The 20,630-nt window shown below is 38.1% G+C and overlaps 1 long non-coding RNA gene and 1 pseudogene across 5 annotated transcripts in view; one reads left to right on the forward strand and one right to left on the reverse strand.

The window, feature by feature from the left end:
- LOC106510680 overlaps window positions 1-20,630 on the reverse strand; it is a 337,456-nt gene that overhangs the window by 238,031 nt on the left and 78,795 nt on the right. Inside the window, exon 3 of one of the 5 annotated variants that reach the window (XR_002345452.1) lies at window positions 158-2,567. The exons of the other annotated variants lie outside the window; for them this stretch is intronic. This is a non-coding gene — a long non-coding RNA (uncharacterized LOC106510680). Of the gene's footprint in view, window positions 1-157; window positions 2,568-20,630 lie in introns of those variants that run through there. 5 annotated transcript variants of the gene reach the window in all.
- Window positions 7,156-20,156, forward strand: LOC110261416 (annotated as a pseudogene).

Here is a 20,630-nt window from a genome sequence, read left to right on the forward strand (position 1 = left end):
ATTCACTATAAAACACCCTTGAGGAGTTCCCTAGCCCACTAGTGGTTAAGGATCCAGCATTGTCACAGCTGTGGCATGGGTTCAATCCCTGGCCTGGGACCTTTCATATGCCGCAAGCACAGACAATAAATAAATAAATAAGTAAATCATCCTTGAGAACATAATCCGGAACAAAAGACTGTCAGTGCCTCTGGTCACTAAATATGCAAGAGACCCATACAGACTTGTCCCCTAACAGTGACTTTGCAGGTTCTAGAAAAGTCCTGGAGTCGGGTAATAATATCAACCCATTGAATCACTCATTTGCATCAAAGAAGTTTTAGTGAGAGAAAAAACCCCAATTCCACTCCCTCAAGAAGAAAAGCAGAGCACACAGCCAGGAACATAGCAGTTGTTCAACAAATGCTAATTCCCTTCCCCAGTCTCCCTACATAGTTTCTTCCACATGATCTAGGTGCTCTTTTCTTTGTGACACATCCTCTTATGGCCCCTGTTTTCAACTTTATTAAAAAAAAATATTAAAGCTGAAAGTATGCATCCCAATGGAGTTTGTCCCAGATGGCCCTACCTATAGTTTCCCCAAAGAACTTACCTGGATGTTTTGTCCTGGAGTTTGACTTTCTGTTTTTGTGCATGTGTCATACACTAGGTGGTGCTAATGGCCCGATCTGAGCTGGGATGCTTTTTCCAGTGAGGCTAACTGATCTCTCTCTTTGAATAGCTGTTGTTATAAGAATAAATTCAGAGGAGTAAGTCTCAATTATTAGTAATTGGACTTCATGAAAATATAAAGGGAAAATAATGCTTTCAGTTAAGAATGATCATGGGCCTTTTTTGCCCCAAAATTATTTTTAATTCACCTACTTTGCCAAGGACAGGATTCAGCTATAATTTTGCAGAAACTGCCATGTAATTTTTATTTTCAAGAAAATCTGAGCCTAAGTGAAATATTCTAAACTGGAAAGTCACCAGTCCTGGAGGAGTGACAATATGGAGAAATGCTTTGTAGAAGAAGGCAAAATTTTCATTCTAGATCCAGGCAAGAATTTAAGACTACAGCCAGCTGAGGGGGCCGGGGGGCAGGGGGCCGGAATTCCTCTGTTGGTCCAGATCGACAAACACCTAAATCACTAAACTAAAGGGCTCCTTTATCAATCTGTCTAATATGATCAGAAACTTTAAGAAAAAAGAAAGTCTGGTCTGAGTTAATTATTCAAAGACTAGCAGCTCACCAACCAGCACATAATTCAGTGTCAATACGAAACATAAAGGAAGATTCCTGTGAGTCATACTTCCTCTGAATTAGATTAAAGGAGAAAATAGTTCTAATTTGTAAATGTTAAAAGCATCTCTCACCCTCAAATAACTCGCTTATTTATACAACTAAACACACACACCAGCTTTTACTGTCTGTGTCCTTTATAGATGCTGGCACCATGTCAGGCAGCATCTTTGCAATACCACACTGATGTGCCCCTACAAAGTAAGGTCAACATAGTAACTATTCCAATTCTTAGCCCCACCTCTGGAATTTCCACACCAAGTCTTTAGATCTCCATTATATATATAACTTATGAGACTCTCTTTATAAACGGCTACCCCTCGAAATGTGGCATCTGGAGGAATTTTTGTTTAACTAGATTATATTTAGGTAAAAATATCAGCTTCACCTTATAATTGGCAATGGTCATATTGTTATAAATCAAAGGAGAAATTTAAAAGTAAGCAGAAAAAAAATTCACAGGTAGATAATTGATTGGATGTATTAATTCTTGAGTGGGTAGTAGATTCATTGTCCATTATACTATTAAAAGCATAAATAAAATAAAGAGCCATTTATGAATGAAACAATAGCAATAGTATTTAATAAGCCAAGGTATGATGCATTCTATTCAAATAAATAAAGATAGCATAATTTCTTGCACATCAGTGTGACTGTGCCTTGGCCTTTGCACTACCAGTTCTTCTACTCAGTCTTGAATGATAACCTGGGGAAAGACATTTCAGAATCAGGACATCTGGTTCTTCCACCTTGGTGGGAACATGAGTGAGAAAGAGTCATGCTGATGATCTCACAAGGCTTCAGGTCAGAGCAAGGGGACAACTGCCTCCTTCCTGAAGAATGAAGAGTATCTGGGCCACAAGAAACAACAGAATTGTCCTGGGAGAACACAGAAGCCCATTGAGCAAGGGCACTAAGATCAGGGATCTCAGCATAGAGTCAGGACAGAAAAGGACAGACTCAGGGCAGCTTCCCCGCCAGAGGCTCCTGACAGAGAAACCTAAGGAGTACAATGGGGAACATGGGACTAAGTTATAGGGAGACCCAGCCCAGCCCAGAAGATGAAAACAAACAAACAAAACAAAAACCTCTGGTTTTGCTCAAGGTTGACAAGCAAACATTTTTCTATAACAATTCTTGATGCTAAAGGTCTTCTTAAAACTAAAGGTAATGTCTTAGTTGTTTTAGTAACTGTAGAATGCTACATACAAGTTAAAGCTTTGATTCGTTATCCAGAGCATACATCTACTTGTTTGTTCTTGGGACTCTTCAGGCATCAGGGTCACTATAAGGAAAAGGGGATGGAAACAGAAGTTAAACAGCAACAGCCAGAATGGGTTCTGAATGTGACCTTCAAATCTCTGTTAAGAGACTTTCCTACTGACATCTTCCTCACTCTCCTTAACTTTGTGTTTAGGATCACGTGGATCAAAAAGTTTACTGAATTGGATGTCCTCCTTAACATAGAATCTATTCATTTACATTTCCTGTACTGTATTGGCCCAAGTGTGAAAGCCTAAAATCTCGTATCTTCATCATTCCCAAGACTCCAGAATGCTACAGATGCTGATGATGCCTTGGAGTTCAAAACAAATGCATTAGCAAGTCCCAGGAAGTCTGTAACAAACACTGGTAGGGACTTTCCATCCTGTCAAGAATATTCATTGCAGACCTTCTTAGCCCAGTCTGTTACCAGGTTAAGCATAATTCTTTGATGACTTGTTAAAAGAAAACAAATAAATTGGAGGCGATTCAAAGGCAGGACTATATTCTCAACTTCTTTGTAATGCCCCAAAATAACCTAGCACAATGCTTGGTTGATAGTTGTTCCTTTTTTAACAATTAGCTTTTGTTGATTTATCCCTTTTATGTGCTTTTTAAACCAAAAATAGGGCAGTGTAATGGATGCTACGCAAACAAGAGGATATTTTTAACACACTTTCCTGGACCATCAAATTTACTCAAAGATCTAGAGACATAAGATATGACATTTACATTTATTTAAAAAAATAAGTGTGAAAATCAGCATAAACTTTTAAGACAAATATGAAAATCAAAGACAATTCACACTTGTAGCTGGACATTTCTTCAAATGTACTCTCAGAACCTAAGAGATGCACCCTCACTCTCTTTAGTGGAAAGGTGTGTACAGCACACGGCTTGATGCATGGTTACACACACAAACAAAGAATTTGTTTCTCCTCTCCCCACCAAAAGTTATAGATTTAAACCCAGAAATTCTATTTTTAGGAACCTAAATAAATAAATAAATGTGCTTGAAAACTATCAAGCATTCTAAATATCTCTCCTTAGAAGATTGGTAAAATAAATTATGGAATAAACATACAATGAAATAATACTTAAGAGTGTGGACCTACATTCTTGACATTAAAAGATGTCCACAGTATGCTAAATGAGTCCATCAATAAATAGTGTGAACAGTATGATCTCAATTTGTTTTTTAAAAATATAATGTATAAAAAATAATGTATATGTATGACCATGTGTATATATTCAGGAAAAAGTCTAGAAGGACATGTAACAAAGTCATAATTATTTCTGAGTGGTAAATTATAGGTGTTTTTTTTCTTTATTGCACTTTCCTATAAATTCTTAATTATTTTTTTATTTTTTAGGGACACACCCATAGCATATGGAAGTTCCCAGACTAGGGGTTGAATTGGAGCTGCAGCTTCCTGCCTATGCCACAGACACAGCAATGCCAGATCTGAGCTGCATCTGCTACCTACACCACAGCTCACCACAAGGCCAGATCCTTAACCCACTGAGAGAGGCCAGGGATCAAACCCTCGTCCTCATGGATACTAGGCAGGTTCATTATCACTGAACATGACAGGAACTCCAAATTCTTAATTTTTCAGAATAAGCATATGGCAAATGTTAAAGTAATGCTTAGTAATTTATGTAATATAAAAGTATAAAGAAGAAAGTAAAATAATCATCCCAAAATCCAAAAATAATTTTTTTCATTATGTGGTGATCACTCTAGGTATCTGTATGCAAATCTGTATGTAAATCTGTATGCATAAATACACATAGGTATGTAAATTAGATTGATAAATGATAGCTATATAAGCAGACAGACTACAATTTATTAAAATAGAATCACCGTATACATGCTACATTTTCATAAAGAAGTATTAAATCTAACTATCACTGATTTTAAAAGAAGAAAAAGAAACAGAAGTGCACTAAAATAATCACTGAACTTTAGCTAGCTTTTTTTATCACCATAAAATCTATTATTTCCTAAAATCTCTCTCTAAGGTTGTGGAAAAAATGTAAAATACAAGCAGTTTAAATCATTAAATGGTGATTAAGCTACATGTTTAACAAAGGCAGTATCAATTAACTCCTTCCTAAGCAAGAAAGGAAAATCAATAAGTTTCATTTCCTCCCACATCCTCATTTTACTTAGTTATTATTTTTATACTTTCAAGGTTTATAACATTTACATTAGCTTCCACAGCTATAATTCTTATGGTTGTTAATAGGTTAATAGGTAAAGGAATTCGGTAATAACTGTCTGTTCTTTTACCTTGTCTTTTTCATTCCCGAGTTCTATTATTTTAAATGTATTCTTTGATTACCAGTATTTCATAAAATATTGTTTTTTTTAATGAAGTTTCATATGTCCTATATTCACTGAGTTCTTGAATATTTAGGAATAACTTCCTGTTACCTTTATACATAAATGGCAATTTGGCTGGGTATTACATTCTTAGATGGTTTTTTCCCGCTATTGTCTTCTGACATCAAATCTTACTATATGAAATATATATATTCTATACATACTCCATGTGCATATTATATATTTTATATTTATGAACATATTTTCTGGGCTACTTATCAGATTTTCTACTTTAGATGTTCCAATTATCTTTCTGCTATGCCAGCTTTGTCTCCTCTATATTATCTTCATCTAATTACTTTAATGTATTTTCTGACTTCATCTTATTAACCCTTTCCTCTATATCAGTAATTCAGCTTTAAGCCAGGTCAAAGCTGTTTCTCTACCAGATAAATTAGTTCTTACGGCATTTGTCTTTTCAGTTAGCTGTGTGTCTTCCCTCTTCATTTTATTCTATTTGAAATTTTATTATATGTATGTCATGTTCTTATTAAATCTTTCTGTATACAAAACACACATGGAGAATTTTTTCTGTTCCCCCCAATTATTATATGTTTTCTGGACTAGGTTCTTCCTTAGTGTTATTGTCCTATATTTCTTACTTGTATAATTTATTGATTTATTGCTATGTTATGCTTATATAGCTGCCACTTTGTCTTTTTTCATGTTAATTAACATCAGGACTTGTGTTTAGTTCTTCCGTTTGTGTTAATGTGGGTGAGTTCTCTTTACTCTTTGCATTTTATCAAGAACTTGTTTCATTTGGTTTTTAAGATACTAATTATACGTATTCTATCATTTCTAAATTTTTTTCTTTTTTTGCTGCACCCATAGCATGTGGAAGTTCCCAGGCCAGGGATTGAACCCATGCCCCAGCAGCAACCCAAGCCACAGTAGTGATAATCCAAGCCACAGCAGTGGATCCTTAACCCACTGAGCCACAAGGGAACTCATCATTTCTAAAACTTGAGGACATCTTATAATTTAATTGGCAGTATTTTTTTCATTATTTTATTTTTCCTTTCCTGGCTACTCTGTCAGAGTATCTATTGCAAACCTCTACTTTCCTCAAATTTCCAACTTAAAAATGACTTTTAAGGAGTTCCCACCATGGTGCAGTGTGTTAAGAATCCAGCTACAGTGGCTCAGGTCACTGTGGAAGTGCAGATCCAATCCCTAGCCTGGTGCACTGGGTTAAAGAATCAGGTGTAGCCACAACTGCAGGATAGTTATGGCTCAGATTCAATCCCTGGCCCAGGAAATTTTATGTCATGGATGTTACCATAAAAAAAAAGACTATATATGTACATACACACACACATATATATATGTGACCGGGTCACTGTGCTGTACAGAAGAAATTGGCACAGCATTGTAAATCAATTACACTTTTTTTTTTTTTTTTGTCTTTTTGCTATTTCTTGGGCCGCTCCCGAGGCATATGGAGGTTCCCAGGCCAGGGGTCCAATCGGAGCTGTAGCCACCAGCCTACGCCAGAGGCACAGCAACGCAGGATCCGAGCCGCGTCTGTAACCTACACCACAGCTCAGGGCAACGCCGGATCGTTAACCCACTGAGCAAGGGCAGGGACGGAACCCTCAACTTCATGGTTCCTAGTCGGATTCGTTAACCACTGCGCCACGACGGGAACTCCAATTACACTTTAATAAATATAAATAAATAAAAATTTTAAATGACATTTCATACTCCAGAAATGACCACTTATCTTACTTCAAAAAGGAAATAAAGCCCATCAGATAGGAAATCTCTTAACCTTCCATCACAAAACTCAAAATTTCAGAATTCTTCCTTCCAGTTCCTCCTGTCAAAGGCTAACCCTTCCTTTATGTTCCAAGTCCCACTTCCTCCAGCCTTCTTCAGAACCTCAACCTTTCACCTGCCTCCTATCACTCATGATTCTTCAAAATCTTCTTCTACTAACTCCTTCCCATTGAGACTAGGCCATCCTTTTTTTAATTTTTTTATCTTTTTAGGGCCGCAACCAAGGATATGGAGGTTCCCAGGCTAGGGGTCCAATCAGAGCTGCAGCTGCTGGCCTACACCACAGCCATGTAGGATCCAAGATGAGTCTGCAACCTACACCACAGCTCATGGCAACGCAGGATCCTTAGCCCACTGAGTGAGGCTAGGGATCGAACCTACATCCTCATGGATACTAATCAGATTCATTTCTGCTGAGCCATGATGGGAACTCCTAGGCCATCCTTTAAAAATAAATAATAAGTAATCTCCTTCAATGTTACATTCACTTTACTCCTCCAAAGCCAAATTACTTAAAGATCTGTCTACACTCACAATCTCTATTTGCTCAACTCTGACTCACTCCTTAACCACTTCAATTTGTTTGTGACTCTACTATTCCAGCAAAAACTTCTCAGCAGGTCACCAAGGACTTCCTTGTTGCTAAACACAATGAACTTCAGTGACTTGTACTCTCAGCAGCATCTGTGGTACCTAGTCACTCCTTCTCCTCAAGACTCTTTCCCTTAGTTTCCATTATGATACCCCCTTTCAGTTTTCCTTCTACCTCTGATTACTCTTCTCAATATCTTTTGTCATATCCTCTTCCTCTACCTGTCCCTAAAGTTTTCTGTTCTACAAGGATCATGCTTGGAACTTTTTTTCACTCTACATCCTCTCAAGTATATGAATCTATGTGCTTCAAAGGCTCCTATTATATCTACAAGCTTCAAATTTATAGCCCTATTAACAAATGTCTTTCCTGTGTATCCAATTATTTGTTGAGTATCTCAGTTTGTAATTTCCACAACCAACTCAAACTCTCAGGTTCAAAAATGAACTCATAGTCTTCCATTCCAAACCTGCTCCTCCTCTTCAGTTCTCAGCTTTTCTAATAAGTTGTTCAAGTCAGATTCTTGGGAATTGTCTCTAATGCCATGTTGTCTTTCTCTCACAGGTGGACTGATTTTACCACTTAATAAATTCTCTAAGCTACTTGCTATCACCACTGCCATTGCCTATTTCAAGGCAAGAGTTAGTACTATTCTCTATTTTCACTGTTTCTACAATAGTCTTCAACTTTCTTTCCAAAGTGGTTTTACTAAAATTCAGATCTGATCACACTACATCCTATTCCCTATGAAATCTTTCAATAATTGGCCCTTGCCTATGCAGTTGCCTAAACCTAGGATATATGATCCTTCATAATTACAGTCTCTCATACTTCTCCAAACACATATTGTGCTCCTCACATTATATACTCCAGTCATGTTAAACTACTCACAGTTTACTAAAAATAATCAGGTTCCCTTTCAGCTTTGCGTATGTTATTCCATCTACTTCCAGCACTCTTACCCTCACCCTTAGTCTGACTAAATCCTAATCATCTTTCCATTCTCAAGTTCTTTCTTCCAGGAAACTTTCCTGAATTCCCAGTTTCAAGTTAGATATCCCCTTCTTAAAGACCCTTGCAGCTTTCTGAACTTCCCTTACCAGATTTTACTATAAAAGAATGCCTATTTATTTCTCTAAAGCTGGCCCATGAACACCAGGAAAGTAAGTATTAAGCTGTCATTAAAAGTTACTTTTAAAGATATTCACAGTGACAGAAATGTAAAGATTTAGTTCCTTTATGTGAAGAAACAAGTTCAGATTCTGTGGCTTCTTTACTAAAAATTGCTATTCCCCTACTGTATATATAAGTAAATTCAAGAAATGTAGAAAGAATTAAGATAGGCTTTACTTCATATTTTGCCTGTAATAACACCACTATATTTGAGAAAAACTAGAATTGTCATTTATTTCCTAGCAACCAAATAAATTTTACATAGCTAAGTATTGGTCCAAAATCGCTTTTTATTAACATGGTTGATCTCTTTTCATACAAGCAAGCTATGCATATTACAAAATAAACTAGAACACTGAGAAAAAAACTAGGAAAATTAACAACCAAGCTGGATCACTTATGTTCCAAATGTTGGTTTTCATTTACCAGTTATTTTTTCCACCTGAACTCTTCTGACAGAATCCTCCACCAAAGTGAGGATTCATGCTAAATTGGCATAATTCCAATACCATTCGTTGGTATGAATAATTCAGTGGAGTAAAATCCAGTCATTTGGGGTTGTTTAATGAAACAACTGGCTGAATGGTTCACTTTTTCAGGGAGCTGTGTTAATGTAACATGGATGCAATCTATTATCACATCAGGTCAAGTGCAGAAAGAATTCATTCCCTATAAGGGATGAGCAGTTTTCACCCATCAGGACAGATGATTATCATCAAAACTTTTCCCCTTACAGTCCACCACCAGGCAATTTGAGCCATGATGCTAAATTAACATTTATATTAATGTGTAATATTCAGCCCAGAATGTTATTTTGTGAAGCAGGGCTCTTTTCTGTCTTGTTCATTATTGTTTATCTGGTGCCTATACATTTTAAGCATTCAGAAAATACTTCTTAATGAAAAAAATTATCACACCTGCCTATCTATCTAGACAAAATATTTGACTAGAAAAAAATCTGACTAGTCACACGTGCTGTCTCAAAGTCTCCCAACATAAAGACTCCTAGGTGATTAGAGAATTGAAAAAGTACCATTGGCTTTAGTACCAATTTGGGTTCATGAGAGCAGTTTCCAAAGTGCACATATGAACTGGTTAAAATACAGATTGCTGGAGCCCAGCCCTAGAGTTTTTGTTCAGTAGGTCGGAGCAAAGCCTTGAGAAGATACATTTTTAACAAGTTTCTAGGTGAAGTTGATGCTGCTGGTACAGAAACCACATTTTGAGAACCATAAATTAAGAGAATCAGATTATTTGGTAAGAAGAGCCTTTTATTTTGTTAACCGATATATTTTTGCAAAAATCATGTTTACAAGCTGCAGGCTTCTTGGATATGTAACACAATCTTATCAGTTCTCTAGAATTCATATAGTCTCTATTATCCTGTATGGTATCCAACAGTAAATTTTTATAGCTCAATTAGTACCTGTCAATTCAGTGGCAGGAAGAAATTCTGCAGGCATGTCATTCTTCTTGATACTACAAGAGTATCCAAACATTCGCACTTTTAATTTGTTTTGGGGGGCATTTTTTCTTAGACTAGTTTTAACTGGCCTCCACATTATAAGACACTATCTAAATAACTTTTGTCAGTAAGAGCACTAACAAACTGTAGTTGCTCTTCATCAAACTGAGGTACAACAGGTGCACTAATAGTAAATACCTCCAAATGGTAACAAGCCATATGAACAAAAATTCGGCTCACTGGTAAAAACTACATTCAGTAATAGTGTTAAAGTTTCTAGCTTCACCTTTGAAGGCTTGCCAGAGGAAGGTACCTCTTTGTTAAGGATTTTGCAGATGCCTCATAAAGGCTAAATAATACTCATCTTTTAGCAAAAGCATAACCTCTTGCAGGTTTTAGAAGTGTGAATCCATTAATGCTTTTTTAACAAAAGAAGTGGGTAGGATCCTTATCTGCTCTAGTAGAAAGTTTAATGAGTAATTAAAGAAGAAAAGCCTAGTAGATTTGCTAGCCTACACCTTGCTCTGAAAGGTATCACTTTCTTTAGAAGTTTTATATATCTCATTAGACAAGTAAAATTGAGAATTGAACATTTAATCTGGTTATTCAACTGAACTTGCAAAATCTTTCATGTTGGAGGTGGGAGGAGAGATGGGGAGAAGGCCTAAAGGAAGGAAATCAATCTGCTTTTCTCTTCAAAATATTACCCGTAAAGGGCCACAGCTCTGTATTAGCCATGCCAGCACCTGCTCAGGAGAGTCTTCCTCTCCCACCTGGGGCAAGTGCTAAGCAAGAAATGATTTACTTCAAACACTGCCAAGGTTGAGTATCTAAAGACCGGTTCATGTTGCACAGCTTGCAAGGAAGCAGGTTTGGGGCAAGTGCAAGCATCTGAGGACAATACAGGAAGGCTTTTTGACAGCCCCTAGTTGGGGATTTTCTCAAAAAGATTCACAAGATGCCAAGTTAATCTTGAGGCTTCTTGCCTCACTTCCTTTTATGTCCCTCCCTGAGCATTCTTGTATAAACTTGTCCTCAGGATGTCTTTCCTCCTCCTATAAACTCCCACTTCTGGGCAGCCTTGGCACCTCTGCCTTACCATGGGGCCTTTGAATTACTTGCCCATTTCCACATTTCTATGCTTTAAAACCTTTCTTCAAGGCAGGAATGCAAGATATACCACATAGTCCTTTCTGAGTCAGGCAGAGAAAACCATCACTTCCAAGCCAAGTAGCCTTTCACTCAGGCTATATCCTCTTTGTCCCAGAAGAACTCCCTCCCCTCTAGAAATAAGAAAATGAAATACCTTGACAATTAATTACCTACTAAGGACTAAGTGAGGGACTCAATCTTCTGATGAACCAGTTCCCAGACCATTCTAATTCAGAGCAAAATCCTGAACTGCGTCCAGGGGGAAAGTGGCCTGCACCCCATGCTGCATGGTGCACCCCTCCAGATGCTACTGGCTCCCCAAACCTCTCAGTCTTCTTGGAATGCTACAGTAAAATACAATAGACTAGGTGGTTTCAACAACATAAATTTATTTCCCTTTTTTTTTCCCCAAAAATGGATAGGCTGAGAATTTTCCAAACTTTAAGTTCCAAAATTGTTTAACAATTTCTTCCTCAATTCATCTCTCCCTTCTTACATTTTACTCTAAGCAGGTAGGAAGAACTAAGCCACTCTTTGGACACCTTGCTTAGAAATCTCCTCAACTAAATATGCAATTTCATTGCTTCCAAGTTCTACGTTCCATAAAATGCTAGAATACGAACACAATTTGGCCAAGTTCTTTGCCACTTTATAACAATAAGTGTTTCCAAATAATTTGTTACTCATTTCCACCTGACACCTCATCAGAGTTGCCCTTAATGTCCTTATTTCTACCAACATTACGCTCATGACCATTTATGTATTTTCTAAGGGAAGCTTTCTCTCTAGCTCTCCTTCTTTCTGAGCTATCACCAGAACCTCCCTTACTGTCCATATTCCTCAATGCACCAAACTCTTCCAACATCTACCCCCTCTCCATTTCCAAAGCCACCTCCATATGTCTATGTATTTGTTACAGCAGCACCTCACTTCTTCCTCCAAGCACCACTTCTCCCTCCAAGCAAAGTCCCATTAACCAGATTGGGATTTCACACTTTTCTTTGTTCCTCTTTCCACAGCTCCAAAATAACAAGTTTCTCATTGACCACATGAAACAACTCTTGTCCTTCCCTTATCCAACCTAAGTACTGTTGTGCCTTTATTTTATCACTTTAGCTTGAATTTTTGCTTATGTTGGCCTCATAGACTCCCCCACTTTCTTTCTATTAATTCTTCATGTCTTTTTCAAGATCCCTTTTCTTTATTGTCTCAAATATCTATATACTTCAGTTGTCTTTCCTTGGTTTTTATATCTTTTCACTCTAGAGACTAGTGACTCTTCCCTTTGGGTGTTAGGAATAAGAAAGAGGTTATGGGAGCCTCTTCAGAACACAGATTTATTAAATATTTTTAAGAGCTTGTTATGTGCCCTAGTTGCTGAGGATATAACAGAGAACAAAACAGGCAAGATCCCTGTTCTCACTAGGAAGACAGACTAAGTAAATAACTTTAAATATATATATGATTTCAAATAGTGGTAATTGTCAAGAAGAAAAAACAAAGCAGGATAGGGAGAGTCATGGAAAAGAAAGACCTCTCCGAGACAGCTATTTGACCAGATGTTATTTAAGACCATGACTCTGGATGAGATCACCTAGGGAGGACAGCAAACAGAGGAGAGAAGGCTGAGGACTCAGCACTGGGGTATTTCACCCTTTCAATTTTAGTAAGAATATAAAGACCCAGAGAAGCAGACTAAGAAGGAAGCAGCTGATAGGAAATAAAAGGAAAAGGAAAATATGAGGCTCCTGGAGCCAATGACAACAACAACAACAAAAATGTTCCAAGAAAGAGGGAGTAATCAACTATGTCACATGCTGCTGAAAGGATGAGTAAGATGAAGATTAAGAATTGCTTATTGAATTTGGCAAGAAAGATATTTTTGCCAATCATAAGATCAGTTTAAATGGAATCAGAGGACAAGAGACTGACTGGAGTGTGTACCAGAAACAAAGGGATGACAGAGTGATTATAGACAACTTTTTCCAAGAGAATTTCTATTTTTAAAAAATGGAGAGAAATGGGGGGAAGGATAGTGGGAGGGGAATGTGGGATCTTGAGAGACCTTTTTCAAGTGGGACGTATTACAGCATGGGGATGGGTATGATGAGTAAAGAGAGAAAAATGATGATGTATAAGAGAAAGGGGATAATTACAGAAGCAGAGTCCTTGAATACAAGAGAGGGGACACGATCCAGTGCACAACTCTAATTAGATAGGAGCTGGAATAGTTTACCCGCTGCAATAGGAATAAAAGCAGAGCATGCACAGAGACGCAGAGTATTACTAGTGGTAGAATGGATGGTGAGACAGCAAAACAGTTCTCTCGTGATTGTTCTTATTTTCTCAGTTAATCGGATGCAAAGTCATCAGCTGAGTGTGAGGAAAGAAGAGGGGTTGTTAGAAGTTTGAGAAATAAGATAGCTATGCAGCAATGGAAGGATCACTTGAAAATACATGGTCATAGATTTAAAGTGGAATCAACCAATCAGCAGAGTTGGACATTTTCCTGTAGCTACTTTCAGAGGAACTTCAGATTAAGAACTTCTGCTCTACAGAAGTTACTCTTTCTGGGTTACTTCATCCAAATTTATAATTCAGCTAACATTTATGTCTCATGATTCCCAAATATGTATCTTCATCTCAAACCTCTTTTTCAAACTTCAAACTCATAATGTCTACTAGATTTCTCACCTTAAAATCTCCTACACACTTCTTAAACTCAACATATCCAAAACTAAAATAGTATGTTTAAAATCACTCCTATAGTCCTTGGCTCCACTAATGACCCACCACCCATCTAATGCCTAAAGGAAGAAGCGTTAAGTCCCGCTATATTTTTTCCTTGTACACTCCACTCATTGACCTTCAGATCGCACACACGTTCCCTCTAATTTCATTGCCATTTGCCTAAATTCAGTCCTTTGTCACTTTTCACCTGAGATCCTATAATAGTCTCCTGTCTCTTTGATGCCACTCCATCCCCACTTTACCCATCTTCAACACTGCTTCCAGGCTTCTTTTTGGAAAATGCAAACCTCATTACCTCACTCCCCTGCTTAAAATATTTCAACAGTTCTCTTTAGCTCAAAAAGTAAAATTCACTTCAAAGAGTGATGCTGACTATCCTTTATCCTAATATCCTCCCAATTTGCCTCATGGCCTTTTCTTCCAGCCATTCCAATCACTTGCCATTTGCATGTTGTGTCACACTTACGTACCTTCAAGCACTTCCCTCTTTTGAAAAATCTTCTCTTCACCTGCTATTACTACTAGCTCCTGGACTTTTCTCTAGACTTCATCCTGACAATTACTGCAAAGAAACGCCTTATGTACTCCCAAAGCACTATGAGTATACTACACTTATACCTACTTACATGCTGACCTCACTTGAGCCTACATCCCCTCCAGCTATCTCCTCATTTTTCTGCTTGTCTTTGTGACAAATCCCATCAAAAAGTCATCAGTACTCACTGTCACCCCTTCCTCTCCTCTGTTTATCTCCTGGAGTACATTTAAATTGGTTTTTTCATCTTGAGTCTTCTAGCAAAATAACTCTTGGCAAAGTCATAAATGTCTTTGACCTGGCTATGAACAATGGTCAATCCTTAGTCCTCATTTGACTGACCCATCGCACTTGCATTTGATACAATTAATTACTACTTCGTTCTTGGAAGACTTTCTTCTCTTGGCTCCTGGGCAGCACTTTTTCTTAGTTCTCCTCCTATCTCACTGACAGCTATTACTCCATCCCTTTTGCTGCATTTCCTGATCAGCCTAATCTATAAAACCTGGAGTTCTCTTTTCTGTCTATTCACTTTCTAGGTGATATCATCATTTCCATAGCTTTATATACCTTCTATAATGATAGTGGTGCCCAAATATGCATCCTAACCCAAACCTCTACCCTGACCTCTAGAATACCCAACCCATTCAAATACCCACAGGCATTGAATGTCTAATTAGGTGAGGCAGCGCACCAAACTTCTTCAGTAATCCTTCCCATTTCAGTAAATAGCAATTTCATCCTTCCAGTTGCTCAAGCCAAAAAACTTGGAGTCATCCTTGACTCCTCTCTTTCTTCCACACCTCACACTTACACTACCAATAAATCTTGTAAGAGCTGCCTTCAAAATATATCCACAAAAACCACTTCTACTCATCACCCTGGTTGGCCCATTCTCTCTCACCTGGGTTATATAATAACCCCCAGCTGCTATCCCAGCTTCCATCCTTGCCTCCCTTCATACAACAGCCAGAGTGATTCTTTGAAAACTAGTTGTATCATGTCTCTTCTCTGCTCAGAATCCCCAAATTATTCTCCTATCAGAGGCATTAAATGGTTTACAAGATCCTACATAAGTTACCCCCGATTATCTCTCTAAACTCATCTCCAACTCTCCCCAATACTGTTACAAGTGCATCTGGCCATGCACAGTCCTGCCTCAGGCCTTTTCCATCTGATGCTTCCTCTGCCTAGTATGTTCCTCCCCGAGGACATCCACATGCTCACTTCCTCACTTCCTTCACATGTCTGCCATCCTCTCAGAGGCTTCATCTGATTAATTTTTAATTGGACTTAACACTATCTCTTACATTGTTTAAGGCTTTATCTTCTGTCTTACTCCATGATAATTCAGGCAGTATCAGGACAAGTACCTTATTTTATTCAATACTGTCATCCCCAATATTAGAATAGTGCCAAGCACAATAGATGTTTCATACTAAATAAAATGGATTTAAATACTGGTTTACCTGTGTGTTTCACCCCAACTAGAATCTATGCTCTTTTAAAAGAAGGACCATATCATATTCAACTTTAAATCCCCTTTGCCTAGCACAATGGCTAGTAAGTGTTCAAATCTATACATGAAAAAAAGCCCATAAGCATATAAGTGAATTGCAAACATAAGGATGTCTAATAGCCCTCAGGAAAAATGATTAACAAAAGGTTGACACGATCAGCCAAGTGAAAAGAGAAAATGTACTCATAAGAGAATCTGGGTTTCCAGAAGTAGCAGGAGATGCAGGCCAACTACTAAATGGAACTTTGCATTCCCTTGGCCATGATTTCAGACAGGGATCTCCATCAGAACCACAGCTTCTAGGAAAAAAGACAAGTGCTCTGTCTACTAGAACACAAGTTGAAAGGATAGGTCTGAAGTCTCTGCCACCATCTTGCTACCACATGAAGCTTTAGACTACAGAAAACACCACAGAAGACAGATTTCATAAGAAGTAGAGGAATCGAATCCTGAAGGACTGCTCGAACTCTGAATTCATACTCCTTGAATATCTACTCCCTTGACTTTTAAATTATATGAGTCAACACATTCCTTTTTTTTTTTTCTTAAACTGGCTTGAATTTGGTTTTCTGCCACTTACTACATAAAAAAAAAAAAATTCTTTATTGACCCATCATCTTTTAAAATAAAATAGATTCCTGTACCCCACTGCCAGATATTCCAACTGATTATGTCTAGGCCACAGAATCTGTATTATAACAAGATCCCCAGAAGGATCCATCAGGTACTGAGTTGCAAGCAACAAATCAAAGTCCAGCAAAAACAATCCACCGAAGATATTAAACATCTTAAAAACAAACAGGTGGACTGGAAAGCCAGGCTTGGGGCTACATAGTGAGAGATGAAGTCCAAAATTGTGCTGCCAAACTCAGCCAGTGAAGCAGTCACTGATGCTGCCAAAGAACACTAAATGCTATGGGCTTGCCCAACTGCTCCCAGGAACTCAATCTTGGGACAACCATCATCACCTCTAGCATTGCTGCCACTATTACCCTGTAAATTCAGTCTGGTTGCAACTACTACTCTGCCAGCCAGTCTACTGCCACTGCCAAGCCAGAAGCTTGATTTTGCTACTACTGCTAATGCTACTAGAAAGTCAGAAATATTCTTCTATAATCCCCTCTCATTTGCATCACTAGCTTCTCTGCATTGCACTGGGACTTTCAAATCCTAGAAAAGAAAACAGGTTATGCCTTATAATAATATTCATAAATTGGAGAAGCCTCCAATCATGCCTTCCATCCAACTCTGGACTGAGAATGGATCAACCAAAAAGAAGTCTGTTATTCTCTTGTCAGTGAGCAAGACATGAAGAGGCCCATTCTTTGCTTGGGGTCTAGAATTTAACTTACGCCACTGGCATTGTTTCCCTATTTCTCATACCAAAAGATATTATAAATATTTCTGCTCACACCAAGTATACCATTTTGATCAAACTGTTAGAACAATCCAGGTTTACAAATAATTTTACTATTTTTTGACCAAATTCCTCAGAGAATTTAGAGTCCACACAACCTACTAATTCAATGCCCACAAACTAAAGATTATGCCTACCTGAAAGAAAATTATTTTAGACTTATGTCCCAGGAATTTGACATATGTGGCATACCGACCAAAAATTAAAGAGAATTTTCTGTAATCTTACAGCAGAATTACAAACACCCAAAATCTTTCTCTATAACTCCTACCCTCTTTAGCATGAGAATGAGAGACTTCTCTCTCCTCCCACATAGATATTTGTACTCAGAAATTCTGTTCAGATTATTTCAGCCAAACAATTTGTCCCATCTCTAAAGATCCATTGCTTTTCTCTGATATCTGTCCATGTTCCTTTATGTCTCTAACCATGGAACTCTGGAAAAATGAGTCTGACTTCTTTTAAACTCAAGATAAAGTGTGTCCAGTATGTTCCCTGCTTCTTTGAACACGCAACCTTTATCAGCTTTAAGCCAGAGACATAGTGAAAATTCTCAGGTGACGGGTCAGATCAAAAATGAAGAATTCTCTAGTCCTCTTGCCACAGCAAAATCTGTCTCTTGCCATGACACCTGAAGAGCTGACAAAGTCCCGGCAGAGGAGTCATCTTCCCAGACCTTTTTTCAGACCCACAGGTTGATCAGTAACCTGCGGGCACTTCCTTGATCACGGACAACACTTTGACTAAGACTTCTGACTGCACCCTATACCTAATTTGTATACTGCCACAATTCCACTGATGGAAGCTGTTGCAATCCACCTTTCCCCTTGACAGTTTATTTCAGTGGATCCCACACACAGCTAAGGCTCTGAGTCACTGTCTGTTTTTCCACTGCATAACCTCAGGGAAGGATTTTGCTACTGTTTGATGATGGGGCTTTTACCTGTACCTTGGTTGGATCCCCTTGGACCACTGTTAGAAGGTATCCCTCCTGAGCACAGAGCCTGTGCCAGGCCTTTGTCTTTTTTTTTTTTTTTCATCTTTGCTCTCTAGTTCCTGGGGCTTCCCCCAATAGCCAGTATGGTTCTGTTTAGGTTATATTACCTCATCTGCAATTAGATTTGTACCATTCTTTTCTGGTAGCAAAAGTAGGATATGGGTTTTTTTAATATCCCAAAACCTGAATTTCCTTGAAAATCTACTGATTTGCTCTCATCATAAGCTTTAAATCTATTCTACAATGAGCACACTTCATATCCTGCTTTAATCAAACTGCAGCATACCTAAGATTTAACAAACGAGACTTCCCAGTTATTTTCTCTTATAAGAAAACAGAGGGAAGGAGCGGCAGCAGCCAAGCAGCACAGATTCGGGGAAGGCTTCTGCGGGCCAAGGACCGCAGGCATCTGGCATGCGCCCGCCCCTGCCACCACGATGCCTAAGAGGAAGATCAGCTCCCCTGAAGGGGTGGTGAAGGAGGACCCCAAGAGGAGATCAGCAAGGTTGTCAGCTAAACCTGCTCCTGCAAAAGTGGAAACAAAGCCAAAAAAGGTGGCAGGAAAGGATAAATCTTCAGACAAAAAAGTACAAACAAAAGGGAAAGGGGGAGCAAAAGGAAAACAGACCGAAGTGACTAACCAAGAGACTAAAGATTTGCCTGCAGAAAACGGAGAAACTAAAAACGAGGAGAGCCCAGACTCTGATGAAGCAAGAGAGAAAGAAGCCAAGTCTGAATAACACCACACGCCCAGTCCTGTCAGTGGTCCCTGTCTCCCTTCTTGTACATTCCAGAGGAATTTTTTTTTATCAACTATTTTGTAAATGCAAGTTTTTTAGTAGCTCTAGAAACATTTTTAAGAAGGAGGGAATCTCACCTTATCCCATCTTTTAAGTGTAAACACTTTTTTTTAAGAGGTGAGATTGTTTGCTGGTTGTTTATTTTTTGGTACAGCCAGAAAATAGTGGGATATTGAATATGGGAGACTTTCATTGTCTTGGATGTCAGCTTAACATTCCATAGATGGGGTAGCTTTTATATCCTATAATCCAAAGCGTGCTAAATGGCAATTTGGAGTCAGTTGTGCATTTAACATCTTGAACACTTTAAATTACTTCTCTTCCCATGTTGTTTTTGGTAGAACTATTTCCTAAAGCAAACCACTCCTTGATCTTGGCTCTCCTTGTCAGAATTTTGTGCACTCCGTAACATCTTTGGTCGTGGTAGTCCAGTTTTCCTAGTAATTTTCTTAATGTGATGTGAAAGATTTAAAATTTGAGTATGTAGTGTATATGATATTAAATTGTGAATTAGTGGGACTTATAACAGCATATCAGCATTTGAAGATAATGGTATTTGATATCATGTTAAGGAAAATTTGCCTCCAAATTTTAAGCTGTAAAGTTCTTCCAAAAACTGGAATAACTGTTGAAAAAAGAATCACAACTATATGATTTTTTTTTTAGATTTTTGGTAAATATTTTAAGAATTGTGTACAAATTGAAATGTCTATGTACTGATCCTCAAAACAACCAATAAAATCTCAGTTATGAAAGAAAAAAAAAGAAAACAGATTCAGAGAAGTAAGTTATTTTTAAAAGATAAACAGCTATTGAAAAACAGATCTGAGGGAACTCTCTTGTGGCACAGCAGGTTAAGGATCTTGGTTTGTCATGCAGTGGTTTAGGTCACTGTTATGGTGTAGGTTTGAGCACATGCTGTAGGTGCAGCCAAAAAAAAAAAAAACGTCTGGAACTAGAAGTCAAGTTCAGGGTTCTTTCTTCTCTATTACTTTGCCTTTTCTCAAAACTTTTGTTTTCTTTTTGTCTATATATAGCTTTTTTCTTTTTTTTTTTTTTTTTTTTTTTTTTTTGCTTTTTAGGGCTGCACCTGAGGCATATGGAGGTTCCCAGGCTAGGGATCCAATCAGAGCTACAGCTGCCAGCCTACACCACAGCTCACAGCAATGCTGGATCCTTAACCCACTGAGCAAGGCCAGGGATTGAACCTGCAACCTCTTGGTTCTAGTCAGATTCATTTCCGCTGCACCATGATGGGAACTCCCATATGTAGCCTTTCTGCTAAAGACAATCTTTGCATGTAGTTACTTACTAAGTGATTCAGTGGGGGAAAGGAAGAAGGAAAATATACAACAATGCTTTGTACAATGGGGTGATAGGTTGAATAAGGCCCTCCAAAGATATCAATATCCTAATGCACAGAACCTGTGAATATGTTACACTACATTTCAAAAGAGACTTTACAGGTGTGTTTAAATTAAGGATCTTAAGATGGGGTGATTATTTGGGATTA

Source organism: Sus scrofa, chromosome 6 (assembly GCF_000003025.6).
Source record: "Sus scrofa isolate TJ Tabasco breed Duroc chromosome 6, Sscrofa11.1, whole genome shotgun sequence".
Classification (NCBI taxonomy): Eukaryota; Metazoa; Chordata; class Mammalia; order Artiodactyla; family Suidae; genus Sus; species Sus scrofa.